The sequence below is a fragment of the Eurosta solidaginis genome, chromosome 1 (genome assembly GCF_040869045.1).
Source record: "Eurosta solidaginis isolate ZX-2024a chromosome 1, ASM4086904v1, whole genome shotgun sequence".
Classification (NCBI taxonomy): domain Eukaryota; kingdom Metazoa; phylum Arthropoda; class Insecta; order Diptera; family Tephritidae; genus Eurosta; species Eurosta solidaginis.
Window position 1 is genome coordinate 143,756,771 of NC_090319.1, and position 13,869 is coordinate 143,770,639.

The window sequence follows — 13,869 nt, forward strand, 5'->3', positions numbered from 1 at the left end:
CCTTCAATATGCATCGAAGTTGGAATTTATAAAATCACAAACATTTTTCTTTTGACGATTTGTTCAAATGCCATGTTGCCAAATTGGATCACCAATTTGGAAAACTTAAGAAGAAGCATTATGAATGAAAAAGAGGAAGCTAGTTTTTAGTGTTTTGTAATTTACATTTGAACATACATATGTATGTATGTAAATATGCTTGTGCGTAAGAACAATTTTTGTTGGAAGTGGTAGGTGTTTTGTTTTTGAACATTTGTAACACCCTGCTTTCCAATTTATAAGCAACCTTGCGTTCGAATCTATGTAGCAGTATCCTGCAACCCTGAATATACTAACGAACAACATCAATCCAGCATGATAAGGCAGTATTCGTTAAGACGCGATTAAGAGCGGCCACTCGTATTCATACGTTCAAATATTAAATCAGTCTTGTTATGTAAAGTAACTGTTCAGTGTAACTAAACTCAATAAATATCTATTTTTGTTTGTAATACTATAACCAAGAAGCAATAGTCGAATCTTTGCTTTCAGTTCAGAAGTAGGGACGACCGGCCTCAAATCGAATATGAGTAGCCAAATTAAGTACGCGCGCAAGTAGAATACTCAAACGGTGTAATTTTTCACAAACGGCTCCGTCGAAAACGCTTAAGCGACGGCAAACTCGCCATTTCACCAAAAACCGATTAAAATTCGCAAAGTGTTGTGCAAAAAAGCATAACCCAAATCATTTAACAAATGGGTACAGTAGAAGGTTAACCCAAATGCTGAGAACATTCGAGAATTTATTGCCCGCTACGTAGGGGAAATCACAGTTATACCAACGCCGGTAAAATTTTCCGTGGATACTCTCCACTGGGGAAATAACAAAAAAAGCGAAGGTGAAATATTTGCGTTTGATTGACACGATCAACGCATAATATACAGACAGTTTTGAATGCGCATAAACGCAGAAAGTGCGAACGAATACGATATGTGTACATGAGCTTATGAGAACAAGTGTGCATAAGCAAAACAAAAATCAACAATTAGCGAACACAACGAGTAGAAAATAAACGTCAAAGCTAAAAACGTAAACAAAAATAAGCGAAACGAACGAGCGTCAAATAAGGAGTAATTATCAACGTATAGAACATAAACGTCAAAACGTAAACAAAATAAAAGAATCGTAACGAATTGTATAAAAGCTTGTAATGTTATGAAAACGTGATCACAACAATACACGGAAATGTCAGTTGACGCAACAATATCGGTTAAGATTTCAGATCTGCGAATCGAGCAACTTAAATCAATACTAAATCAAAAAAGTCTGCCAACCTCAGGCACTCGCGCCGAGCTTATACAACGTTTATGCGATAATACAGATTCCGATGAAATTCAGCTACCTAGCGAACAAACGGGTATTGCAAGTGTTAATCTGCAGGCGCAAGTAAATGAGTTACGTGTTAGTATAGACAATATTCTATCGTTATTGCAACAAGGTACGACAACTGCAAATAACAATGAAAACAATCGAGGTACCGATACTCCACCAATTTCGCAGGTGAGCACGTTAGAAACGGGCGGCAGAAGTCAAACGGTCAAAGAGATAAGCGAGACAATGCCCGAATTCGATCCAACTAATCCCCAGTCGTTAACCGTGGAACAGTTCACAGATCGCGTTAGTAGTGTCGTACGAGCATACCAATTCGACGAGAAGTGTGTTTTGTTAGCCGTGTATAGCAGACTGCGCGGTGCGGCTCGTATGTGGCTCGACTCATTGCCAAGAGTACACACTACGTGGAATGAATTCTCGAAAGATTTGGTAACAGAATTTGGCATCCATCTCGACGAGGCGCAAATTCATCGCTCGATGAGCAATAACGTTCGGAAAAAGAGTGAGCGAATGAATGACTATTGTTTTCGCATATACGCTCTCGGTAAACAGTATCACTTAAGTGAATCTGCAATAACTAATTATATCCGCGCAGGTTTACAACACCGAGACTTACAAATAGCAATCGCAGCAACAAAATTTAAGACCGTGAAAGAAATGCGCGAAACAATCGAAAACTACTTGTTGAATCGCGGTAAAGTTACTGATACCCAACCGAAAAACGCATCCACCAGCATGCAGGAGCGCCCAACCAGCAGTAATGTAAAATCATCTGTTACGTGTTTTAATTGTAAAGAAGCTGGTCACATTTCGAGCAAATGCCCTAAACCCCAACGTCGTGCAAGGTGCGTTGACAGGAATAAGGTGCACCCAAAAAGTGAACCCCAGAACTGCGGTAAACGCGGGTTAGAAATACGTCGATTAGAGGCATTATCACTGGATGAATGTTACAAAATATATTTATGTTAAAAAAGAAAAGTTTAAAGCGTTTATAGACACCGGTAGTCAGTGCAACATGGTCCGTAAATCAGTCATTGAGTCACTCAGTGCAGAACGGGAAGAATGTCAAATACAATTAAAAGGGTTCAGTGGCGGTACCCATGTTATTCGAGAAAGGTGTTCATTGACTATTGAGGTAGATGGAATGTCGCTTGATGCAACGTTTTACATAGTTGATGATATTATGCTTCAAACAGATTTCCTAATCGGCCAGGATATTATAACTAATTCGTCGGTGAAACTAGAGGTCTGTGACGGGAAATCAATATTCGTTAACAAACGGGTCGTGACGCAAAGCGTACCTAAACATATCGACATTTCTCAGCTAGCTTATGCTTTAGAAGATAAAAGCCAACACGAACAAATTACGAATGTACTTAAAGGTTTCGAAGACGTGTTCGCGGAAGGTTTAAACGGGATCGGTAAAACTAGTCTGGTCGAAATGCACATCGATATAATCGGTAATAAAGTCATCTCACAACCACCATATCGCGTGCCAGCACCAAAAAGGGCTGTAGTTACTCAAATGATCAACTAACTTAAAAATAACGACATAATCACTAAGTTAAGCTCCGAATTCGCGAGGCCTCTCGTCTTGGTCAAGAAAAAAGACGGCGGCGATCGGTTATGCGTAGACTATCGACGTTTAAACCAACTAGTTCGGAAGGAGAAATTTCCTGTGCCTAACATCGAAAAGCGCCTACACGAAGCGAAGCAGTACAGGTATTTTTCGGTGCTGGACATCCATCGCACCCAGCAGCCGAATGTGTACAGCGTTCATAACTCCAGACGGCTTATACGAATTCAAGAGACCTCCTTTTGGCCTCACCAATGCACCCATTGTGTTCCAGCGATTAATGGCGAAGGTTCAAGAAAAGACCGAGCCGGGCGATATGCTGGTGTACATGGACGACATCTTGGTCGGTAGCAATTCGCCAGAGGAAATGGTTTCGAACCTACGACGTGTGCTAACAGCATTACGCGATTCGGGTTTAACGCTGAACGCTAAGAAATGTAGTTTTTTGCGAAAGGCGATAACGTTTCTGGGACACGAAATAACTCCGGCAGGCATCATTCCTGGTGCGGTAAAAACGCAAGCCATATCAGAATTTGTAACTATATCAACATTCAAGTTGATATTTAAAAAAAATCTTTTATTTTGATTTTAAGTATAAAAATTTATTTTTGTTTATTTTTGAGTTTAGATATTTTCAAACTAATTAGAATTTTCTTTTTTTGAAGTTTTTCAAAATTTTAATCAATTAAAATTATTTTAAAAATTAAAGTAAAGAGTACAAAGTAGTTAACACTATATTTACTCCCCCTCCAAGAAAATTTTAAACAAACAAATTATTAATTAATATTAAATGTAACCTTTTTTTGTTTTTTGTTGTTTAATGTATTTGTATTTAAATTAGTGTTAATAAGTATGTCTGCTGGTTTAAGTAAATCAATTGAAATATTTTTAATAGTATTATTGTATTGAATTGTAAATGTTTTATGTTTCTTAGATATAACTTTAAAAGGTCCTTCATAAGGTGATTCTAAATTAGATTTACGAAGAACTTTAACAAAAACATACCCACAATGTTTAGGCAGGATGCCTAACTTTTTCCGCATCTGTCTGCGATCCCCCCAATGCAACCCTGCGAATCGATACTCGATACTCGAATTAATTTGTAACCACCCACACCATCACCGCCACATGCATGTGCATGCATGTACATGTACGTGTATGTGTGTTTTTTGTCAGCACTCATACATGTGCATGTCGGGGTTGATGTGTGGGTGCCTTTCCCCTCCAAAACGGAGGATTTTGCGGGTCAACGGTTGTAGCTTGCTATACAACCGGCCTCTTGGATTCTGACCGCCAACCAGCACGCATCTGCCGCCAGCGATCTCTGCCGTTTTTCTACAATACAGTCAATACAGGTAATATTGTCACCAAAATCTTGTACTTATATTCAATAAAACATATTATTATAACGAGAAATTCTCGCCTATTTGTCTATTCCTTTATTCCACACGCCACATTCCCGGTGCGCCCATCGACTCAGGAGCAGACGCACCCCGGCCGAACATTTGGTCCTATCTCCCCGAGAAAGGAATATACAGCACCTAAATTACAGTCCACAAAATACGACCGTAGCTGACCGCACAAATTTCAAATTCCTCACAAAAAATTCATCCGAAAAAGAAGTTTGCCCACCAACGAAAAGTCTATGATATCATACCAGCGTGAAAAAACACTGAGAGATTAAGCCATCTTGCCACATCAGCACCAGTACACGATTCGCCACAAAAAGCCAGAGTAAGTGCAATATTTCTTGCCACATTTTTTTTTGGTTAAAATAATAAATAAAGTGCGAAAAATCAATTTAAGTTGCCATACGTGATTGTGAATAACCGCGAAAAGTGTGAAAAATTTATTAGTGTCGAAAACCAAAATTAAGTGCAAACGCGGCACATTAACGTTGTCTTAAATTCCTTGTGACTATCTGGTCTGTCCCCCCACCAGCGGTAAGGCTCTCCGGACACAGCACAAGGAAGAGGTGCACATAACCTCACATATTAAAATCTAACGCCACACGGCTGTGGCAGTTTTCATTTTCTTTTCAAGCACTTTAATTTTCACTTGTTCAATCGACACAGTTTTTACAACAGTTTTCACTGAGTTTTTACACTTTTCGTCCAGTTTTTATATCAACGCGCGCACTTAGTTTTCACGAGTGGCCCCCTCTACTTCGCACAATACACATTGGTGTTGATTCCCCCTGCTCCTTGTTTTAAGGCACAAATAATCTGCAAATTCAGACAAAAATAAACAAAATAAGAGTAATAAATCAATTTTGCGTAATTTTAATAGTTGTTGGTTGGGTGATTCGCTCAGGTTTTCAAGTTTTATATCCCTTGGTTAATTCGCTCTCCACTTTTCAACCATGAACATGGACTCCTACATTAGATTGGCCGATCGAATAATCGAATTCGAGGCCGATTTTAATGACATAAATGCGGCTCTGCACACTATACACACTCTTGCAATACAGCAAAAAGAGTTGCAAGCTAAGTGGGAAAAGGCCGAGACCGCCCTCGAGGAATTGCTTGACTCTGACACGCTCGACGCTAAGAAAATCGCAGCGGTCAAGATCAAGCATAAAGCGGCATATGCCGTATTCCTGCGATGCATGTCAAACATGGCTGAACTTCAAGCCAAATTGAAGGAGGAAAAAGATAGGGCAGTCAAACCTGAGGGAGAACGCGCACACGAACACAGTATACGCCTGCCAGCTTGTGATACTGAGGTGTTCAAGGGCGACTACCTATCTTGGCCAACGTTTCGTGACCTGTTCACGGCCATATACAAAAACAACAGTCGCCTAAGCCCGGTAGAAAAGTTGTTCCACCTCAATCAGAAAACTCAAGGTGAGGCAAAGGACATCGTCAAGAAATGTCCCTTGACAAATGAAGGCTTCGAAACAGCCTGGAAAAACCTATGTGAGGGATACGAGAATAAGCGGATTCTCGTAAACTCACAATTACAAATTGTGTTTAATCTAAAAAAGATAGATAGCGAGTGCGGCAGCTCTATCAAAACCTTACAGCGCGACATAAATAATTGCTTGGCATCTTTAAAAACACATCAGATCGATGTTTCAAATTGGGATGCGATTATTACCTATTTATGTTCGACAAAATTACCTGAAAATACGTTGGCTCTATGGGAGCAGAGCATTGACCACAAGACGGACATATCCAAGTGGGAGGATATGGACAAGTTCTTGTCAAATCGTTTCTGGACACTTGAAACCGTGTCTGGTTTTACAGGGAATGCCACTTCTAAAGTGCAAAAATCAAACACGTCGCGCCAGTCGACGGAAAACCCTACAAAAAGACTTGGTGCTTTTCAAACCAAAGTAACCAAGCAAACAACAAAATCAATGTGTAAAATGTGCAAATCTACGGAGCACAGATTACGCAACTGTTCACGTTTTTGCGATTTAAACCCAGTAGAAAGGATTAAATTCGTCAAATCCACAAATGGCTGCCTGAATTGTTTATCCCCAGGACACACAGTGACGAGGTGCACCAGTTTATACAACTGTTCCAAATGCCACTCTCGTCACCACACGCTCCTGCATGCGGACACACTTCAGCAACCGGCGGTACGAAATCCCTTCAAAGATGCGGATAATGCCCCATCAACTTCGGCACAGGCAAGGAAAAGACAGGAATCGGGACAACCACCTTCCTCTGCGAATCAGAATGTCAAATCCTGCCATGCCAATTCCAGCACAGGCGTGCTATTAGGAACTGCTCGCGTACACATTCACCATAATGGTACCGACTTCTCCGCGCGGGCATTAATTGATTCTGGGTCTGAATGTTCCCTTATAACTGAAAGACTGAAACGCAGAATCAATTTGCCAGCGAGGAAAATGCATGCCCATGTTTCAGGCATCACAAATGCGGTGTCAGCTCAGGTGAAAGAAGCATCCAACATCGAATTACGTTCACCAGTGGATCCCTGCTTCAGCCTGACTACACCCGTAAAGGTTCTAACGAAACTCACTGGGAATCTTCCATCCTGCCATATCAACGCAATGACTATGCAGGCATTCCCAGACTTGGTTTTGGCAGACAAGAGGTTCTACGTCAACGAAGACGTAGACCTCATACTTGGCGGAGACATATATCCCCAAATTATAATGAGCGGTATAAAAAAGAATGTGCTAAACACACTCTTAGCCCAAGAGACAGTGTTCGGTTGGATACTAACCGGTCGTATCGAATCACCGAATCCAACGAAGAGCATTATGTCTTTCTACAACGAGGTTGCGTTAGACAACCAACTCAAAGCTTTCTGGGAGGTAGAAAATGTACCCAAAAATAAAATATTAAATGAAGATGAAAGGTACTGCGAACAACTATTTAAAGAAACAACGCAGCGAAGTGAGAATGGAAGGTACACCGTGTCACTACCATTCCGGCAGGATTACCCTAACAATATTAACTTAGGACCATCCCTGAAGCGTGCATGCTCTCAATTCTTCCGGAATGAGGGGCGGCTAATAAAAAACCCAGATTTAGGTAAGGAATATATTCGAGTGTTGTCAGAATATGAAACGCTCGGACATATGAGAAAATTGAAAGAGAATATCCCATCCGACGATTCGGATCATTACTTTCTGCCCCACCACGCCGTTGTAAAAGCAGAAAGTACAACCACCAAGGTACGCGTAGTATTTAACGCCTCGAGCCCTACGGCCAACGGTAATAGCTTAAACGATATTCTCCTCCCGGGCCCAGTTCTACAAGCCGATCTACCCATCCTTATATTACGATGGAGACTATACCGTTTTGTCTTCAATAGCGACATCGAAAAGATGTATCGTCAAATTTGGGTGAACGATAAGCACACCAAATTTCAACGTATTGTGCATCGCACGTCCCCGAATGACCCTATTAGTCTTTATGAATTAAAGACGGTTACCTTCGGAGTGAACTGCGCTCCATATCTCGCGATAAGAACGCTCCTACAACTGGCAGACGACGTGTCAAACTCACACCCTACAGCGGCTAACATACTACGAGAATACATGTATGTAGATGACGTGTTAGCGGGTGGACATACGATCACATCGACTATTAAAGCCAGAGATGAAATTCGTCAAGTCCTACACTCAGCGGGCTTTCCACTTCGCAAATGGACATCCAATTCAGAGGACATTCTAAGGGACATCCCCAAAGCAGACCTGCTCAATGAAAACTTCCTGGCATTCGCAGATACCAGTTCAGTTAAAGCGTTAGGCATTCGATGGAATGCCCTCTCCGATTTATTTTATTTTAAAGCAGGGACGCTGGACAACCCGGAAAACATTACGAAGAGAGCGATACTATCAGCAATCGCCAAACTTTTCGATCCCTTGGGATGGCTGGCACCAATGGTCATTGTGGCAAAAATACTCATGCAGAGTATTTGGTTGGAAGGCACCGCTTGGGACGAACCAGTATCTACCAGTACGCTGGAACGATGGAAATCCTTCACCGACCAATACCATGAAATCGATAAAATCCGGATACCTAGATGGGTCAACTTCTCTCCAGGAACCGACATCGAGATCCATGGATTTTGTGACGCATCCGAGAAGGCTTATGCAGCAGTCATTTACATGCGTGTCAAAATGGATGATAATGTCTGCACAAACCTACTTCTAGCCAAAACCCGAGTAGCCCCAGTGAAAACTCTTTCTCTTCCACGATTGGAGATTTGCGGAGCCGTGCTGTTAGCGGAAATCACCGAATCAATTTTCAGGAATCTCAAGTTGGGACCAGTGAAAGTGCACCTGTGGACGGATTCAACGATCGTCCTCGCATGGAGAAGGAAACCGCCCTGTTCCTGGTCAAACTTCGTCGCACATCGGATCACCAAGATCATCGACATGGTCAGACATAAGGACTGGTTGCACGTGAACTCAGAGTCCAACCCAGCAGATTTAGGTAGCAGAGGATTACCTGCGTCTCAATTGGTCAACAATTCGTTGTGGTGGCAGGGACCTTCTTGGCTGCAAGAAGACACTTCCCAATGGCCAGCACAAGAAAGTGACTACATCACCTCCGTAGAGGAAAAGAGGGCAAAGACCTGCGCAACAACAACCGTCAATCCTACCGATATTCTTCAACGCTTTTCCGACCTACCTAGGGCTCTACGGGTCTTATCATACGTTATAAGGTTCTACCGAAGAACCTACCCCGAAACAAAAAATTCATTCCAGGTCATGTCGCACTTAATCTCCCCTGATGAAATTAAGGCCACTCACGACTTTTAATTAAAATCTATCAGAAACAACATTATAGTTCCGAATATAATGATCTAAAGGCCGGAAAACCAATTGCAGGGAAAAGTGCAATACTTTCACTTAATCCCTACTTAGGCCAAGATGGCATCATTCGGGTAGGAGGGCGACTCGGGGCGTCAAAGGACTTAGCCTTTAATGAACGCCACCCAATCCTCCTCCCATACAACTGCAGGTTATCCCGTCTTACAGTCCTATTGTTTCATCAACAAAGTCTGCATGGGGAAAATCAACTCATGTTGCGTCTGATACGCACCTGATACTGGATACCTAACATCAAAACCACGATTAGGGCAACCATTCATAATTGCAAAGTTTGCACGATACACCGAAAGCGTGCTCAGACCCAACTGATGGATATTCTCCCTCGTGAACGCACGACCTAGAGCCGCTTACCCCAGGTCATTTCCTCACGGGAAGCCACCTACTGGCTCCGCCAGAACCGGATGCTAGTGAGAGCTCTGCCTCGATGATCAATCGGTGGCAGAAACTCAAGGCCCTCCATCACACTTTCTGCAAGCGATGGAAAACCGAATATCTATACGAACTTCAAAAACGAGTGAAGTGGAAGCATCCCAGACAAAATATAAAAGTGGGAGATCTCGCTGTCCTCAAGGAGGACAACTTATCTCCCAACGAATGGAGGTTAGGTCGAGTTGTCAACGTACACCCCGGCGAAGATGACCGAGTACGCGTAGTCGACCTCAAAACCGAGAAGGGGCAAGTCAGACGACCTTTGGTCAAACTGATCCTTCTTCCGCCGGAAGAGACGGATTGCGAGAAGGCGACGAGCTCCTCCTAACAATCCCTCCGTTCCTCCATATCCCTACTTTCAAAAAAAAAAAAATCTAACCCAGCTCTCGTCCACCCGGAACGAGGCCAACCATCAACCCAAATTCACTCGCTCACCCCGAGCGAGGACACAACAAGCAACCCCAACTCACTCGATCTCCCAGAACGAGGACACCAGAAAAGCCTACCGCAGAAGGGCGAACCGATCTGCCACAGAAACTAAGGGCTTTCGGCCCTTTGTATATTTTAAATTTCCAAAAGTCAACCCACATTCACTCGCCCCGACCAAGGACCACAGAACACCTACGCACTCGGCCAAAAGCCCGAGGCCAACAGAATTTTTTACTTAATGAGTAGGGTCAGCCATATTCTTAATATGGGTTAACCATATTAACCTCGGTTGACAGAACTTTGCGGAAACCATGAAATCGTTGACTTTCGTAAACCTATGAACATACGAAACCTAAGCCAAATCAAAATTCACCGTTCAACGTCAAAAAAATCGACCAGTAAAGGATTCACGTAAAGCAAAAAAATATATATCATTGGTAACTAGTGGAGATACCATAACGAAATGCACTCATTGAGTATGTTAAATGATTGTTCGGAACCTTCGTCTCCATATAGGAATTCGGGGAATAGGTTATATTTGGAAATTAACGGTTCACCTGGAACACTTCCATGAAGACTTAAACGGACAAGAGCTTTCCGAAATTTGTGAATAAACGGGTGAATACTCCTTGTTCAGCAGGATCGCACAAAAGTTGGACTCCCCTGTCCAAGTTAAGGCCGGAATATAGAGTTCTAAGGCAATAAGCCATTTTCTTTAATTTTTTTATCAGTTCATTGCGGCTGCCGCGTAGAGTATCGCCCTATCGCAAAATATTTGTCAAAAAATAAAATTCCTATTGCAGTAGTAGCACTAAAACGTCCTATTTCAGAATTGGGTTGAGAAACGCCGTATCTCAGAATGCTTTGTATAAAACTTTAACGTACGGCATTCTTCAAAAAATTTCTGAAAGACTGACAAAACCAACATGACTTTGTCAATTAACGAAATGTTTCGTAGAAAACGAATTCTTTCATCAAAAACTTTTGGCACTTTCAAATTTATTATCACTACTAATATACTACCAAAGATACTTCTCTACGACAACTGAAGTCCAACAGCTTAAGTGTAACGCTAAATCTACGAAGAATTCTCTCGTATGAACAAACGTCAAAATCGTTCATAAGTCTCCAAGTCGAGAGAAGGGCGACCAACAACTTTAGTTTGACTTACTTAAAACATTTACAGAAAAGTATGTTGGGAATGTTCCGCTTATAGTCCATCTGCCCAATTCGAAGAAAAGTCAGTGCGAATTTTTTCCCTTCTCCCTGACCTCCTATTCCGAACAATGTTCGAAGAAGCGGAAACCGGTTATGGAAGGAAAGTCAGGAGGGGGCTTGTTAAATTAAAGGGAATGCCTCAAAATAGTTAGAGAAAATTGGTTCTTTTAAGCAAGAGCACATATTTGAAGAAACTTGTGCGAAAATATATCCATTCTTCCACAATATTCTTGATTTTATGTCGAAAAGCATACCATAAGCTACGGAAGAGCTCGTGGTATATTTAATGCAGCCATCCAGGAATTACGAAAAAAAAAAAAAATTTCTAAGGAATAAATTTCGGCATATGACTACAGGCGAATTAGACTCGACTTGGCCGCCAAAAACAAATTATTTTGCTGATTGGAAGCAGGCAACTCCGGTGGATTTGGTGTTACCCCTCCCTCTTCTTCTTTGTACGCTTCTCTGTTAATGCCGCTGTGTCACCAATTTATTACTTATTTCAGTGCATACCACATGAAATACAATACTGTGCATGGTTCATATTTTACCTCTTAACTTCAAACAACTCCGCAACAATAATTAAACGTTCCTATTTTCTAAACAAAAAAAAGAAATGCACAACGAAATTTCAATTAACCAAACATCTGACTTCGAAATTCCCATACTCCAATGATTGTTCTCCCTACGAGAAGAAACTCGGAGGCATGCTGTAATGGGGGAGGGTGGCGGAAGTTTTGATAGCTGTCATGGCGAACGCCCTTAGCTCCAGTGAGCTCCGGGTTGTATATTGGAAGCGCCACATATAACTGAATAAATGCAGCAAATGCATCTTCAACAGCAACCAGCACGAGCATCAATGCTTATACAAGATCAACATTTGCTATACATAAATTTTAGTTAAAACATACAATAAAAGCATACAAAAATGCGTTTGGGAGCAATTGTGCCAAGGTTCAAAGCTGAGACCACCCAGGGGCCAATTAGCTTCTACGACTGGCAGGGAAGCTCCTGGGTTATGCTATTCTCATATCCATCCGACTTTACATCCGTTTGCACCACCGAGCTGGGCCGTATTGCGGGTCATCAACCAGGTGTGCAAAACGTAATGTGAAGTGTTTGGCTCACTCAGTGGACGAACTGAAGTCGCATGTTGACTGGGTGAACGATACCAAATCGTAATGTTTGGATATTCCCTTATCCCATCATTTCTTATCCACAGCATGTTTTTAGTTGTGCTCTTTGGTATGTTACCTGTGTCCGCATGGTTTGTTGTTGTGGATCATCACTAGCAGGCCGTGCATTAATATTTGTTCTACGGTGTTGCAATTTTTGTTGTTGGTGCGTTTGATGAGACTTTGCAGCAGCGGCAGCATTTCTCATTCATTCAAGTATCCGCATTAAAAGCACATTGGGAGGCAAGTCAGCTATTTTTACCTCAACCAAAACTCGACTCTCCGGACAACGCAGCTCTTGGCGACTGGAAACGATCACCTCCAACAATTTACGACAAAACGTAGTTTGGCAGGAAAGCACCTTAGAGGAAGTATCCAAACGTTCCAGGCACACTGAGCACTCAAGAAAATCATTTAACGTATGCTCATTCATATTTATTCGGTCTGACATTTTTTTTTTTTTAATATGAAATATGATACTATATTTTTTAAAATAAAACTACTTTGTTCAATACGATATAGAGCACCATATTGCCACAATGATTTTCTTATTGGATAAAATTCGTCATCTATTATTAAGTCAAACATATTTTGGACACAATTTCACAATAGACCTAATATATCGCAATGCATTCCATTGCAGTATTAAATACATATCAATTGCACTAATGCTCCCAAAATAAGTTTCGTTGGTGGGTTATTTGCTGTTTGCGTTTGACACCTGGCCTGTTCATTCCCGCTGCCGCATGCGTATGCACCTGACGATTTTGAATCAACTGATTTACATTTTAAAAAGGGAGATTGAGTACCATTAAAACGAAAAGTGGACTCTAATTCGTATGTGGGTCAACTTAGTAATGGGAATGGCGCCATTTCGGAAAGCACTTTCCCAATCAATCATGTATAAGTTATTGTACCATTGCCAACACCTCTATGTATTGCATTGTATGATGTTAAAATGCCACCGGAGCAAGAGAAGGATCCAGAGATTGGCAAAACTATACGTGCGCTATATATCGTCGGTCACGACCACAACGTACCCCTATCGATGTTCTATCCGATGTCGACGGGCAGAAATGTTGATAAGATTCTACGTTGCATTAACTCTTTGCAATTGACTGACAAGCTGAAGGTTGTGGCCACACCTGCCAATCGGACGCCTGGTAGCAAAGAGATGACTTTACCCACGGTAACTGACGAGGAAGCAAATCAACTGTTCCCGAAAGGTTTGGATAAAATTACTATGCCTTCCGGCGTAAATCATGTTACAACCACAGAAAATTACTAAATCAGTCTTCTAATCATTTTACTTACATCACACCAAACGTTTGCATCGATAATTCTCTTG

At 41.7% G+C, this 13,869-nt stretch overlaps 1 protein-coding gene, 1 long non-coding RNA gene and 1 pseudogene across 2 annotated transcripts in view; 1 reads left to right on the plus strand and 2 right to left on the minus strand.

Annotated features, from left to right (window-relative positions):
• The window catches only part of LOC137237997 (probable cytochrome P450 313a4), a 355,606-nt gene that overhangs the window by 312,045 nt on the left and 29,692 nt on the right, over positions 1–13,869 (minus strand). The gene's annotated exons all lie outside the window — the stretch shown is intronic.
• LOC137238556 (uncharacterized) overlaps positions 1–13,869 on the minus strand; it is a 44,396-nt gene that overhangs the window by 4,083 nt on the left and 26,444 nt on the right. The gene's annotated exons all lie outside the window — the stretch shown is intronic.
• On the plus strand, positions 12,275–13,809 carry LOC137238553 (peroxiredoxin-6-like; annotated as a pseudogene).